This window comes from Hippopotamus amphibius, chromosome 1 (genome assembly GCF_030028045.1).
Source record: "Hippopotamus amphibius kiboko isolate mHipAmp2 chromosome 1, mHipAmp2.hap2, whole genome shotgun sequence".
Lineage (NCBI taxonomy): Eukaryota > Metazoa > Chordata > Mammalia > Artiodactyla > Hippopotamidae > Hippopotamus > Hippopotamus amphibius.
In genome coordinates this window covers 177,065,938-177,081,609 of record NC_080186.1, presented here as the reverse complement: position 1 = coordinate 177,081,609, position 15,672 = coordinate 177,065,938, and the positions used below count along the sequence as shown (strand labels likewise).

General features: G+C 37.2%; 1 protein-coding gene across 1 annotated transcript in view; it reads left to right on the top strand.

The window, feature by feature from the left end:
* LOC130860677 (zinc finger protein 474) overlaps positions 1-15,672 on the top strand; it is a 102,709-nt gene that overhangs the window by 20,354 nt on the left and 66,683 nt on the right. The window lies entirely within an intron of this gene.

Genomic DNA, 15,672 nt, shown 5'->3' with positions numbered 1-15,672 from the left:
AACAAATAATACCTTACACATACAAACACTAATCCAGGGAGATTTTGTAAGCTAGGATCAAATATAAAAAATAGCTAGAGTACCACCAGACCGAATGGAGATTCTCACAATGAAATTAGACAATTGTACTAAGAACTAAGATGAAGACAAAATCCTAATATTAAATACCAAGGCGATGCGTCGTCTGGAGAATAGAGCAAGGAGTCTGAGCAGATCGATAGTGTTGCTTATATGTATGTTAAGATAAAATAAGCTAAAAATGGCTGGAGGAAAGGGGAACAGAAGAGCGTAGTGTGATTGGAAATATGCAAATAAAAAGAAAGGAATAAAAATGTATAAAAGATAGGGATGAAAGGAAGGTATGAGAGATATATTGTCCATACTACCAAAAACTTAGCTAGAAATAGAACTATGTAAAAAGGCAAAAAAATAAAAATAGAATAAAAAATAGAATTAAAAAAATATGTTATAAAACTTGTAGATCCCTTAGGACTAAGATTGTAATTAATAAAGGAAAAAAAAAATCCAGAACTGATCCCAGAATGGACCAGTTGCATAGGGTTGATACTAATATTTCTGTTTCCTTAGAGTCTCAGCTGTAAGTGTCCTTCTACCCACCTTGGGTTTTTTGTATTATTCTGTGACCAGCAGAGCTTCCTTTATTGTTCATCTGTAAGCGTTGGTGTGTGGGGAGGGAGAGGGTACAATAGTGGCTCCTTCCCCTGGGAGTGAGTGCGCAGTGGCACACTATTGTTTCAGTCGGGCTTGGAGGTGCCTGTTGCAGAGGGATGCCAGTGGCTCAGGTGTAAACAGAAAGTCTCAGAGTTGGGCCTCTCTCGGGGATTTTTTTTTGTTTTTTTTTTTCTCGGCAGCCTCCCTGCTGCCGGGGTTCCAAGGGGTTTTAATCCAGCCCCGCCCAAGGGCCTGAGGGTACTTGTTATCCCTGAGTGCCTTAGGTGGCCCAGAGGGGTCCCTCCACTGCCTGTTGCAGAGGTGCCGAAAGAGAGAGAGAGGCTATGCCCGTGGCTCCTCCCCCCGCCCGTGAGTCTGCAGCATCCAGCCACCATCATGGCCGGGCAGCTCTCAGGGGCGGGCACTCCTCCCCGTGAACCTCTTCCCTCCTGTCCTCTCGGTCCGTCACCTTACTGGCAATAATTTTTCTCACCCTGAACCAGCTCTCCAGTTCCCTCGCTCCTGCTCCCGGACCCTCTGTTCAGCTGTGAATGGTCCTCTCAGTCCGGAAACGTTGAGCTGCAGTGCGGACCCTCCGTATGTTTCTCGCTCCCTCCCGTCTGCCACAGCTCTGCCGCTTCACCCTCTTTGAGCCGTCGTAGATGCCTCCCTACCGGTCATGTCAGGATCCTTGCGGTCCTTTGTGGTGTCCGAGCTCGTCTGCTGGTGTTCAGTTGGTTCTCTGTGGGAATTATTGCGTCCTTCGGTGCATTCCCAATGCATCTGTGGAGAGGGATGCATTCCACGTCCCTCTACTTTGCCGCCATCTTTTTCTCCTATACAAAATTTTAAAGGAAGCCTCTCAGAAAGAAAATAACAGCAATAGAAATATGGAGTACACAAAAGAAGAGCACCAGGAAAATACAGCTATATACTGACAAATATATAAGATTTTTTCTTATTTTTAATTTCTTTACAAGATAATTGTAATTATTTTCAAAAAATATGTGTAAGAAAAATGTATGAAAACAACAGTAAAAAGGCCCTACGGGAAAAATGAAGTATGTTATTTTAAGGTTATTAAATTATACACAAATTGGTATAATATCACTTGACAGTAGACTGTGATAAGTAAAAGTTTTATACTGTAAACCTGAAACCACTAAAATAGCAAAAAAAAAGTTATAAGTAATAAGCAAAAAAAGATTAAATTGGAAGCATAAAAATATTTAATTATAAAGAAGGCAGAGAAATATTAATACAATTTTTACAATGACTACAAAGCAAACAACATATGATCAACTAAATAGACACAGAAAAATCATTTGCAAAATTCAACAGCCATTCCTGATTAAAAGCAAACAAAAAAGCCCCCAAATCTTCAGCAGACCAGGTATAGAAGGAAACTTATTCAACCTGAGAAAGAGAATCTATTAAAACAAAAACAAAACTATAGCTAATATCTTTTTTTTATAAGTGCACAGAAATCTCTTTTTTTTAAATTTTTATTTTATTTATTTATTTATTTATTTTTTAATAGTTGTGGCACATGGGCTTAGTTGCTCCACGGCATGTGGAATCTTCCCAGGGCAGGGCTCAAACCCGTGTCCCCTGCATTGGCAGGTGGATTCTTTACCACTGCGCCACCTAGGAAGTCCAATAGCTAATATCTTAATGGTGAAATACTGAATGTTTTCCCAAAGGTCAGCAACAAGAGAAGGATGTCCGCTCTCACCACGTCTATTCACCATTATAACAGAGGATCTAGCCAGTTTAATAAAGCAAGAAAAACAATGGCATCCAGTTTGGAAAGGAATAAACAAAACTGTATTCACAGACAACATGATTGTCTTTGTAGAAAATCTATTGGAATGCACAAAAAAGTTCATAGAGCTAATAAGTGAGTTAACAAGGCTGTAGGATACTGAATCAATATACAGAAATCAACTGTATTTTTATGCTATCAACAATCAGTCAGCAATTGAATGTAAAAAACAATATCATTTCCAATATCCTTAGATAATATGAGATACTTAGGGGTAAGTTTAACAACATACATACAAGTCCCATTCACTGAAAACTATAAAACAGAACTGAGTGAAATTAAAGAAGACCTAAATTAATGGAGATACATTGCTTGTTCATAGGTCACAAGATGTTAAGATATTGTTAAGACATTAATTCTCCCCAATTTATTTATATGTTCAGCTCAACCTGAAAAAAAAAAGAAAAAAAGAATCTCAGCAGGCTGTTTTGTAGAAATTGACCATCTGATTCTAAAATTCTTATGGAAATGAAAAAAGACATAATATAGCCACAATAACTTTGAAAAAAATAGAACGTCAGGAGACTAAATACTACTTGATTTGAAGATTTATAAAGTTACAGAAAACAAGGCAATATGGTATTGCTTTAAAGATAGACAAATTTATCAATGTAACAGAGTACAGAGTCCAGAAACAGACCCACAAGTATATATATTTTCAATAATATGCAAAGGTAATTGGGTCAAGAAAGGATGTCTTTTCCATAGATGGTGCCAAAACAAATGGCTATTCATATGCAAACAAATAAATTTCAACCTGTATCTTACAGCATATACAAAAATGAACTCAAATGTAGAATCTAAAACTACAAAATTTCCAGAAGAAAACACAGGAGAAAGTGTTTTTTATCTTGGTTTAGGCAGAGATCATAAATACAATACCAAAAGCAGGACCCACATATACAAAAAAATGATAAATTGGACTCCATCAAAATTAAAACTTCTGAGAATTGACAAGTCAGAGATGGGGAAAACTATTTGTAAATCATATGTCTGATAAAGGGCTTGTACACAAATTATATGAGGAACTCTCGAAATTCAAAAATGGAAAACAATCAAAAATTTTAATTGGGAAAAATATTTTAGCAGACTCTTCACTAAAAAAACAGACTCCTCATTATGAATAGCAAATGAGCACCTGAACAGATGTTAAAAATCCTTAGTCATTAAGAAGTGCAAGCAACACCACAAATGCAAGATACAACTACACACCTGTTAGAGTGGCTAGAATTAAAGGACTAATCATACCATGTGTTGGCAAGGATGTGGAGGACCTTTAATACTCATATGTTGTTGGCAATATAAAATGATACAACTGCTTTAGAAAGCAATTTGGCATCTTTTATTTCTTTTTTCTTTTTTAAGCTCTTTATTGGAATATAATTGCTTCACACTCTTGTACCAATTTTTGAGGTACACCAAAGTCAGTCAGCTGTATTTATACACATATCCCCATATTCCTTCCCTCCAGTGACTTCCCCCCATCCTCCCCATCCTGGCCCTCTAAAGCATCACCCATCATCGAGTTGATCTCCCTTTGTTATACAGCAACTTCCCACTGGCTATCTATTTTACAGTTAGTAGTATATATATGTCTATGCTACTCTCTCACTTCATCCCAGCTTCCCCTTCGCCCCCTGCCCCCCCAACCTCTTGTCCTCCAGTCCATTCTCTGCATCTGCATCCTTATTCTTGTCTTGTCACTAGGTTCATCAGTACCACTTTTTTTTTCTTTTTCTTTTTCTTTTTTAGATTCCTTATATATGAGTTAGCATACAGTATTTGTTTTTCTGGCTTACTTCATCTGTATGACAGACTCTAGGTCTATCCACCTCATTACACATAGCTCCATTTCATTCCTTTTTAGAGCTGAGTAATATTCCATTGTATATATATGCCACATCTTCTTTATCCATTCATTTGTTGATGGGCACTTAGGTTGCTTCTATGTCCTGGCTATTGTAAATAGTGCTGCAATAAACATTATGGTACATGTTTCTTTTTGGATTATGGTTTTCTCAGGGTATATGCCCAGTAGTAGGATTACTGGATCATATGGTAGTTCTGTTTTTAGTTTTTTAAGGAACCTCCAAACTGTTTTCCATAGTGGCTGTACCAATTTACATTCCCACCAACAGTGCAGACAATCTTTTAAAAAAGTTAAACATACACCTATCATGATCCAGCCTTAGACTCCTAGACATTTACTCAAGACAAATGAAAGCATATGTCCATACAAAGACTTAATAGACAAATATTCATAGCAGCTTTATTTGTAATAGTAAAAAACTGGAAATGACCCAAATATCTATGAAATATTAATAAATTTACAAAATTTGGGGTATCCATACAATGGAATACTATTCAGCAATAAAAGGAACTGAGCTATTTATGAACACATAACAAAGGTTAATATCAAAATCATTATGTTGAGTGAAAGAAGCTAAATGCAAGAGCGTATGTTCTATATGATTCCATGTATATAAAATTCCAGAAAATGAAGATTAATCTATAGTGTCAGAAGATTACCACCGGTTGTCTGGCGATGATAGATTCAGGTTGGGGGGGGTAGGTAGGAGAGAGGGATACAGAGGGGACAAGGGAACTTTTGGAAGTGATAACGTACACTATTTTGATTGCGGTATTGATTTCATGTGTGTATATATACATGTTTGATGCAGCATTATGATAAAAAAATCAACAAAAATGTATTAAGGCCTATAGGTACAATCTATCATCCTAGGAATTATTTAGCAAACAAATCAATATAAAAAGCTGTCTTTGCCATTAAAGAATATGAAGCGTAGCTAGAAGTAAGGAGGGGAAGTTTTAAATGAAAGAAATTAAATAGAATAAAAATTTTAAATAACTTTTATAGGATAGTTTTTTTAAAATATTTATTTTATTTTTTGTTGCATTGGGTCTTAGTTGTGACAAGGGGGATCTTTATTATGCTCGGCTGCAGCACACGGGCTTCTGTCTAGTTGTGGAGTGCAGGCTCAGTAGTTGTGGTGCCTAAGCTCCAGAGTGCGTGAGCTCCAGAGCACATGGCTCCAGAGAGCATGGGCTCTGTAGTTGTGGCCCGCTGGCTCTTTAGTTGTGGCCCACATGCTCAGTAGTTGTGGCAGATGGGCTTAGTTGTCCCATGGCATATAGGACCTTTGTTCCCTGACCAGGACTCAAACCCTCATGCCCTGCATTGGAAGGCAGATTCTTAACCACTGGACTACCAGGGAAGTCCCTTAAATAATTTTTTATTATAAATGGAAGAGGTACCTCTCACAAGGCAGTACATGGTTAAGTGTCCAATGAACCTTCCAGACAGTGGTTGCCATGGGAAATCAGAGGTTCATCAAAATCTGGGCTACTTGGGGAAGCTTTTCTTCAAAGAAGTACAACTCAAGTTTGGTCTTGGAGGGTTGTATAACATGCACCAAATGTTTGGCTAGACCTAAGAAACACACAATTGCTTTTAATAAATTGTTGGGCTGATGTTCTCTGTTCAGAGAGTCAATATGTTCAGGGAATGCACTCTGCCAGTAAAAAGTCAGTCCCTTTAGATATGATGCTGACAAGCCTGCCAGCAAGTCACTCTTCTCCCAGGCCACAGGGTGACTGAAGTCTGAAGAGGTCGGTCAGAAATAGCCCACTTGTCAGAACTGGGATGTGTTTGTGGAACTGTGTGTTGAAGCACCTGTACCCACCCATGTCTGGATGTAGTTATTAGTCCTTCATTTTCCCAAGCGGTAAACTTACTCACAGATGTTACTAGAGGGAAAGAAAATGTTCAGTGTTTATGCAGCAAATCTGCTCTGAAGAAACCATTCTGCTCAACTGAGGAAATGCCACAGTTATTTTGGTATTCCTTTAATTTTGGAAGTCTGCATTATTTGAAGGGCTGACCAAAAGACTTTTTTGAAAAATCCACAAATAAACAGCAAATTCCTGTTTAATACGGTGGGTGTTATTGGTTTTTGAAAAACAAAAGAACAGTCAGTCACTCTTGCACCCAACCCCAAAAGCTAGTGGACATTCTGGTATTGACAACTCAGAAACCTCATGACATAAGCCTTATTTTATTTCTGAGTTGGAACGTCTACCTCTGCAGGAAGACCCTTTCTATTCTTAATGTTAATATTTCTGAAACTGGTAGCAAAGAGCAGACAGAGATAAAACAAAGCTAAGAGGAAGTTTCCAAAATGACCTCTCATCAACAAACATGGAATTCCCACCTCAAAAAAATTATTTTTATATCTTTTTTCTTTTTTTTTTTATTTTTATTTTATTTTTTTTATTTATTTTTTTTATTTTTTATTTTTTTTGGGGGGGTACATCAGGTTCAATCATCTGTTTTTATACACATATCCCCGTATTCCCTCCCTTCCTTGACTCCCCCCACTTCGAGTCCCCACCACCCTCCCTGCCCCAGTCCTTTAAGGCATCTTCCATCCTCGAGTTGGACTCCCTTTGTTATACAACAACTTCCCACTGACTATTTTACAATTGGTAGTATATGTATGTCTGTGCTACTCTCTCGCTTCGTCTCAACTTCCCCTTCACCCCCCGCCCCCTCCCATACCTCCAGTTCTCCAGTCCATTCTCTGTATCTGCATCCTTATTCTTGTCACTGAGTTCATCAGTACCATTTTTAGATTCCGTATACGTGAGTTAGCATACAATATTTGTCCTTCTCTTTCTGACTTACTTCACTATATATGACAGATTGTAGTTCTATCCACCTCATTACATATAGCTCCATCTCATCCCTTTTTATAGCTGAGTAATATTCCATTGTATATATATGCCACATCTTCTGTATCCATTCATTTGTTGATGGGCATTTAGGTTGCTTCCATGTCCTGGCTATTGTAAAGAGTGCTGCAATAAACATTATGGTACATGTTTCTTTTGGGATTATGGTTTTCTTTGGATATATGCCCAGGAGTGGGATTACTGGATCATATGGTAGTTCTATTTGTAGTTTTTTAAGGAACCTCCAAATTGTTTTCCATAGTGGCTGTACCAACTTACATTCCCACCAACAGTGCAGGAGAGTTCCCTTTTCTCCACACCCTCTCCAACATTTGTTGTTTCCAGACTTTGTGATGATGGCCATTCTGATTGGTGTGAGGTGATACCTCATTGTGGCTTTGACTTGCATTTCTCTGATGATGAGTGATGTTGAGCATCTTTTCATATATTTGTTGGCCATCTGTATGTCTTCTTTGGAGAAATGTCTGTTTAGGTCTTCGGCCCATTTGTGGATTGGGTTATTTGCTTTTTTGGTGTGAAGCTTCATGAGCTGCTTGTATATTTTGGAGGTTAATCCTTTGTCCCTTGTTTCATAGGCAATTATTTTTTCCCATTCTGAGGGTAGCCTTCTTGTCTTCTTTATGGTTTCTTTTGCTGTGCAAAAGCTTTTAAGTTTCATGAGGTCCCATTCGTTTATTCTTGATTTGATTTCCCTGATTCTAGGAGGTGGGTCAAAAAGGATGTTGCTTTGATGTATGTCATAGAGTGTTCTGCCTATGTTTTCCTCGAGGAGTTTTATAGTGTCTGGCCTTCCATGTAGGTCTTTAATCCATTTTAAGTTTATTTTTGTGTATGGTGTTAGGGAGTGTTCTAATTTCATTCTTTTACATGTTGCTGTCCAATGTTCTCAGCACCACTTATTGAAGAGGCTATTTTTTTTCCATTGTATACTCGTGCCTCCTTTGTCAAAGATAAGGTGCCCATATGTGTTTGGGCTTACTTGTGAGTTCTCTATTCTATTCCATTGATCGTCCTTTCTATTTTTGTGCCAGTACCATACTATCTTGATCACTATGGCCTTGTAGTATAGTTTGAAGTCAGGAAGCCTGATTCCACCAACTCCATTTTTCCTTCTCAAGATTGCTTTGGCTATTCGGGGTCTTTTGCGTTTCCATACAAATCGTAAGATTTCTTGCTCTAGTTCTGTGAAAAATGCCATTGGTAATTTGATTGGGATTGCGTTGAATCTGTAAATTGCTTTGGGTAGTACAGTCATTTTCACGATGTTGATTCTTCCAATCCAAGAACATGGTATGTCCCTCCATCTGTTTGTGTCGTCTTTGATTTCTTTCATCAATGTCTTAAAGTTTTCCGCATACAGATCTTTTGCCTCCTTAGGCAGGTTTATTCCTAGGTATTTTATTCTTTTTGTTACAATGGTGAATGGGAGAGTTTCCTTCATTTCTCTTTCTGCTCTTCCGTTGTTAGTGTATAGGAATGCAAGAGATTTCTGTGCATTAATTTTGTATCCTGCTACTTTACTAAACTCATCAATGAGTGCTAGCAGTTTTCTGGTAGAGTCTTTAGGGTTTTCTATATATAATATCATGTCATCTGCAAAGAGTGACAATTTTACTTCTTCTTTTCCAATTTGAATTCCTTTGATTTCTTTTTTATATCTTTTTAACATAAGCCTTTTCTCAGCTGGATAAATGGAGAAAAATGCATTTGGATTCTTTATTTTATCCTTCTTACTGCCTAAGAAAATATTTATTGTCTCTCAGAAAATAAAGACAAAGGAATGGTAATTTATAATTTTTTTCACGCCTGTGTAATAACCTGTGTTATTTGGCAAACTGAAGTAATTGTAGGTTCAGTTGGGATTGCCTATCCTTCGATTAGTTCAAGTAAAAGTTGACATAAGCCCCTCTCTAAGGGTTCTTACTTGGGGGTAGTTTGGAGTAAGGGGATGAGGGGGATTTCCTGAAGATTTGGAACAAAGGGTATGGATGGAATGAGGTGGAGCACTTTACACTGAATATTAGCTGTGTTTGTAAAAATTCTCCAGACATTTCTATAACCAACAGGCCCTCTTTTCTAATTAGGACCTTGCCTCTCCCACACTGCAACTTTCACCCCCACCCTTCAGATCTCCTTGCCCCTTCTTTAGAGTTTCACTGGTCCCTCGAATCTAAGATTCCTATAGAGTAGTACTTCTCTCCAACTTCCCCTAGGTCAGCACTATCCAACAGTGGTGATGGAAGTGTTCTATAGTCTGCTCTATACAATATGGTAGCCACATGTGCCTACTGAGCATTTGAATTGAATTAAATTAAATGTCACATTTAATTTTAATTAATTTACATTTACATTCAATAGCTATATGTGGCTATTATAATGGATATTATATTGGATACCACAGCTCCCAACCATCCAGTGTTGACCAGGAGCCCACTCTTTCTGAACTGGATGGACTTATTAAAGTGTGTTTCTGAGCACAGATATTTTAAAAACAGGAATAGTTAAAAAACAAGAATATAAAACACAGAAATTTTTTTCTTTCCACTTGCTAAGTATCTAACATGGTCTGTGTCCATCTACATGAAGCCTAGTCATAAAACACTGAAAAAGGGAAAAAAAAACCCTCAATTTAAACCTTTAGTATTCCATTGTCCCAGCCTTGCTCTCTCAAATATATCCTTTTAAACATGCTTATATATTCATTTAATGCTAGTGTCCAAATGTAAATTAGTAAATCATGATTCTGTGTTGAAATTCCTGACAAATAACTTCTTAGGGTAGCAAACAGTTTAATATATCTAAGTCATGGTTTTCAGATGTGCAATTTGTGTTTTGTAATTTTTAGGATACACTTCAGTTATATATTTTTTTGTCGGTTGCATCTAAGGAAGTTTGGCACGCTAAACAATGGAATCACGTGCTTGAGCCTCCGCTTAATAGTCTTTCCTTTCAAGGAAGTAAATATGCCTCTGTTAACTGTGTGCATCTAATTGTTATTTCTTTTGGTATAAAGAAGCAGCTCTGGAACACTGCAATTCTTTTGAAGGAAGTATTACTTATCCCAAGAGTGTAAATTTTGTTTTACAATATATATTTGCCTTCTACATTTCTTCCTTTAATTTTAAACAGATGGGTTTTGTTTTGTGATGGGAGTGGATTGAGTGTGCATTTAATAGATGCTGTGAACGCTTCTCTTCACAAGAAGACCATTTACTTTTGAGCCAAGGCCTGACATGATATTTCCTCTCCGAAACACTCCTTTGTTTAGCTGTTTTCTTGTTCTGCCTTTCCATTTCTTCTGCATTTGGCACCCAGTCATTTGGGTGTTTCACATAAAAATTTAGCATTTCTATTTACAAACACCAGACAAGAATTATACACGAGCATTTCCTGCTATGATTAGCATTGCCAAAGAAACTCTTGTTATCAAACTAGTGATTTATTTCCTTTTCATTTGTCACACTAAGTAAAATCTCTACTTTTATGCAGTCAACGTTAGCTTCCATTATTAGCATCTTGTCTTTCAAACTATGAATCCTAATGGGTAGTCAAACCCTTGGGTTTTTTTTAAGTCTTTATTGAATTTGTTACAATATTGTTTGTTTTATTTGTTATTATTATTTTTTGGCCACGGGGCATGTGGGATCTTAGCTCCGCGACCAGGGATTGAACCCACACCCCCTGCATTGGAAGGTGAAGTCTTAACACTGGATCACCAGGAAAGTCCCTCGAACTCTTATTTTGTCATCCATAATGTATATTAAGTTGCTTAATAAAGTCACAAATATCTTTATTACATACTCTAGTTGTAAAAGTAACAGTCATGTGAATTAAAATATGAACTGAAGGAAAATATAACATTTTCCCACAATCTACCACTTTAATGCAATCACTAATTTATTTATTTTCTCATGCATGTTTTCACAGTTATAATAATGATGTCCATATAATTTAGTGTCTTACTTTGTAATCATTTAACATTTCATCATAAGGCTTTTCCATGTTATAACATTGTCTCCTTAACCCTCTTTTTTATAATCATCATTTCAGTGGCTATATATTATTCTATTCAGGGGCACACTATAACTTATTTAAATAATCCCCTATTGGTGACCATATGAAATACATCTGATATTTAAGTTTGATCAACAAGACTCTTAACAGCATCTTTGTGCTTATAGCTTTTTACATATTTTGTTTAACCTAATGGGGGATAATTTATTTATAGACTATCTATTAATTTGCCTAGATCTATATCTAATAAAGTATATCTGTCTATATCTATTTATTGTTGATTTACTGTGATAGTTAAATTTTGAAACCCTAACATCAGGCAAGAGTACAACCAATTAGTATATTAGGAGGAGATAATTTTCTACAATTTAAATATGTTAATTAATTTCCTCAAAATATCCTTTTTGAGCAGTATGTCAAGTACCATTCCTAACATATTAAGAAGGCAACGATGACCAAGGGAGAACTATCCCTGTCCTGATAAAGTTTTCCTTATTATGAGTGGCGTAGACTAGTCACAGAAGAGCTAGTACTTTGATGGGGGACATAGATATCCTATAAAAACACATAGATGGGGTTCAACCTTCTAATTCCAGTGCCTTCTAGGGCTTCCTAGAAGAAGTAACATTTAAATACAGTGTAAAGAATAAAGTACTAGTCAGCAAAAATGTCGGGTGGGATAGGGAAAGAGGGTAACGCACTTCAGGCACTATGAGTGGCATGTGAAAGCCCACAAAGCAAGGGGACATATGTGGTGGACAAAGAACTAAAAGCAGTGTGCCTGCAGAGGGGATCGTGTGTAAGGATATTTGAATGTTTCTTTTGCATTTTGCTTAACATTCATCAACAATCAGATTTAAACCTTGATGTATCTGTTGAGTTGATAATCTGAGCTTCCTTTCCAACAAAAGTCATCCTACTCTAATGCAAAGCAATGTATTAGAGGGCCAGTTAAACTGCACCCTTGCCAGCATCAGATGGTATTATTTAGGTTATTTTAATAGCAGGAGAATGAAAAAGATATTATTTATGTTTTAAGTATCATTTCAAGGTCTATGGAGTGAGTTGAGGGAAACCCTAGCTATTCAACAAGGTATCCCATAATTCTCTTCCTGAACACTAAAATTCATATTGTTTCTCTCTCCTTTGGCTTCACATATTGAAAGCCCATGTTAATTTGTAAATTTATTAGTCAAAAGGATCACACATGCTATTATTCCTTTTGGCCATGAACACTTTATAATAAATTATTTTTTCATATTGATTAGCAAAGAGCTTTGTCCTTAAAGAATGGGTCACAGTAGAGTTAAATTTTGATTGTGTTTCAATAGATACAGTTCCCAATAAGGGTTTCTCTTTAGAAAAATGAAAACTTAAGTGTGGATTGTAGACTTGTAGAAGATTTGGAAAGCAGGAGTAGAAAGTGGAAAGAAGATATTACCCCCAAACAATAATGAAATGGCTCCAAATCATACCCTATTCACAAATTTTCCTAGCCTGAGGCCTGTCCACAATAGCCATTCTAGGGGAAAGTGGAAAATACTTTTGAAATGTAACTTCTTTTAAACATCAGATGTGAGACCTTTTTTGTTACACGGCCAATTTTTCAATGTAATGAAGACTAAAAGAATTATGGTTGCGTTTATACTCTTTGGCTATTAGGTCATACATTAGTAAGCACAACATGTATCTTAGGGAGTCATGAAGAGTTGTGCTAGGTGAGGAAGATAGTAATTAATGCAGTTGTTAGCCCCAAAGTAGGTGGAGTAGTTCAATTTTGATTTGGTTATAATAATCATCATAACTATCATAACAGTCCTATCATATGACATTTGTAATTCACTGTCGAAATACTGTGGCAGTCATTTTACTGTTATATTCTGATTCTACTCCTTCTGGGCATATGGTAATTATTTTCATTCCCTGCCCTCCTTAAGGACTTGCTTTGGAATGGGACTCCCAGTGGAATGGGAACGAAAGTCATGTGTGTCTCTTTCAGATCGGAGCAGTAGCTGGTGGAAGGTGGAATCAAACAGGCTTGCTTTGAACCATACCCATACAATAGCCATTGAGAAATGTGGAATTGTGAGAACTATTGAATGAAGAATGAACTTTCATAATCATAGCAAGAAGCAAATGGACAATTACAAATCAATATTTTTCTAGCTACATGTCATCTGCTTTGTGGAAAAGCTAGTAACCCTCAAATTCTTCCGAAGTAGTCCTCAAAGTTCCAAGAAACTCTTCCTGTGCTCTGCAGCCAAATCTTTTGGCTGCAGTGTGCCATCTGTGATCTTCTCTTTGCTCTGAATTACTATGGCAATGGCAATGAACAACGTAGTCACTCTTTTCACAATGCACAGCAGAGCTGTTTCTACCACGATACAGCAGTTGCTGAGCCAAGATGGCAATGCCATAAGCCAGTGACAATGGCACCCAAACCATAACTCTGACTGTTGCATTTAATACAAACGCCCCCTCACATGGTCGTGTACGCTTCTAGCATCCATGTAGCGATGCCATATACTCTCAAAAATATTATTTGGATTCGTTTTTATTGTTTAAATTACAATCCTCTTTGTCTCTGAGCTCAAATATGAGATGATGGTGGCTAGACCACAGGTACAGACGTAAATGGGGCTATGCTCAGAATCATCCTTACCCTCCGTCCTGGCAATGAGGACCCCAAGTAAACGAATGCATCTAAAAGATTCCTTCTTCTGTTCAGGTCATTTCTCTTCTGTGAATCTCCTTAGGGCCCTTTGCACATAATGATTGAATAGACACAGCTTATCCATCCTCCACACTTGTCTTAGGGTGATCATTGGTTAGGCCCAAGTTGTGTACTCACTGCAAACACTTTTCAAGCTTGCCGAGTTTCTTTGATCGTACTGACAAGAATGTTGCAGATATAAGATACTGAACTAGAATTAAATTAGAGCGAAATGGAGAAAAAGAAAATAATTATAATACCTGGACACTTTCCATTCTTCGGCTTTGCTACTCTCAGGTTGTTGGTTTCCATCCCTCTTGCATACGAGATGGCTGACATAGCCCCATAACGTACCTCCTTCTTCAATGCTATTCAAAGCTGGAAGCTGGAGGAAAGGACAGGAAGCAGCTTTCTCTTTGCACACCTCTGTCCAAATCAAGGGGGAAAATCCTTGCCAGAAGCCCTTTGCCATCTTGCTACTCAAATTGTAGTCCACAGACAACAGCATGGTCCATCACCTAGGAACTGAAAATGCAACGTTCCAGGCCCTGTCCTGACTACTGATTCAGATTCTGCATTTTAACAAGATCCCCAGGTAATTCTTATACACAGTAAAGCTTGAGAAGCACTGCCCTTATAAACTTTTCCTTATGTCTTTTTAGCCAGAACTTGGTGACATAGCTATCCCCAGGTGGAAGGGAGGATGGGAAAGTAATCTTCCTTTTTTTTTAGCCTCCTTAGTGGGAAAGAGGAAAGAGAAAATGAGGCAGGGAATGAGTGTTGGTGGGACAACTCCCAGGACCTGGAGAAAGGGTGGTACAGAACGCCATGCTCCCTGCCATTCAGTGTTACCCCCCATGGCTCTCTGAGTTCGTGTAACTTATGAAACTCACCCAGAGAAGGAAGCACTGGCCTCATCAGTAGTATTTTTAACAGCCGGTTGAGACCTTACCCATGTGATTTTGGAAAGGTTTTTTGTTTTTATAATCTCGAGGTTTAAGAGTACTGTCTAACCAAGGGGAGTTCAAAGGAAAAATATTAAAGCTAATATAATTGAATGGAAGGTGAAAACTGTAAAATAGCAGGTTTCTTTTCTGTTCTGGTTGGTATGCAACATTTTTTCACTGAAAGTGGCTAATAAAATTTATTTTCATGTACATTTTTTCTTTGCTATGCATTAGTTTTCTGGCCTTATTGAAGATTTGTTAAGAAAGTTGTTTATAAAAATATGAAATAACTGGCTTAGAGGTTTTTAGTTTAATTTTTTAAATGAGAATCATGCTATTTCAATGTTGAGCCATTAATAAGCTAAGCGTTCTTAAGTATTTCACAAAGTAAAACTCTAAGTTTCCAATCATACTAAGTAATAAAACACAAGGATAAAATGGCATATAGAAAAAATAGTAAAGGAAAAATGTGGGGGACCTCTCAATCATGGGATAAGGACATTGTAAACTCCAATTTAAGCCAATTTTGGTTTTAATTCTGGATGATTATGTGATGACTTATGTGTGGTAGTATAGAAATAACAGATGTCCTTTTTTGTCTCAAAATACCTCTACATATTTGTTTGAAGCCTCCTAAATCAGTGATCTTTCCCACTGGTAATTTAAAGGACATTTGGAGGATGGGTTTGGGGCTACATTCCTATCCCTCCCAACCAAATCTTTATTTT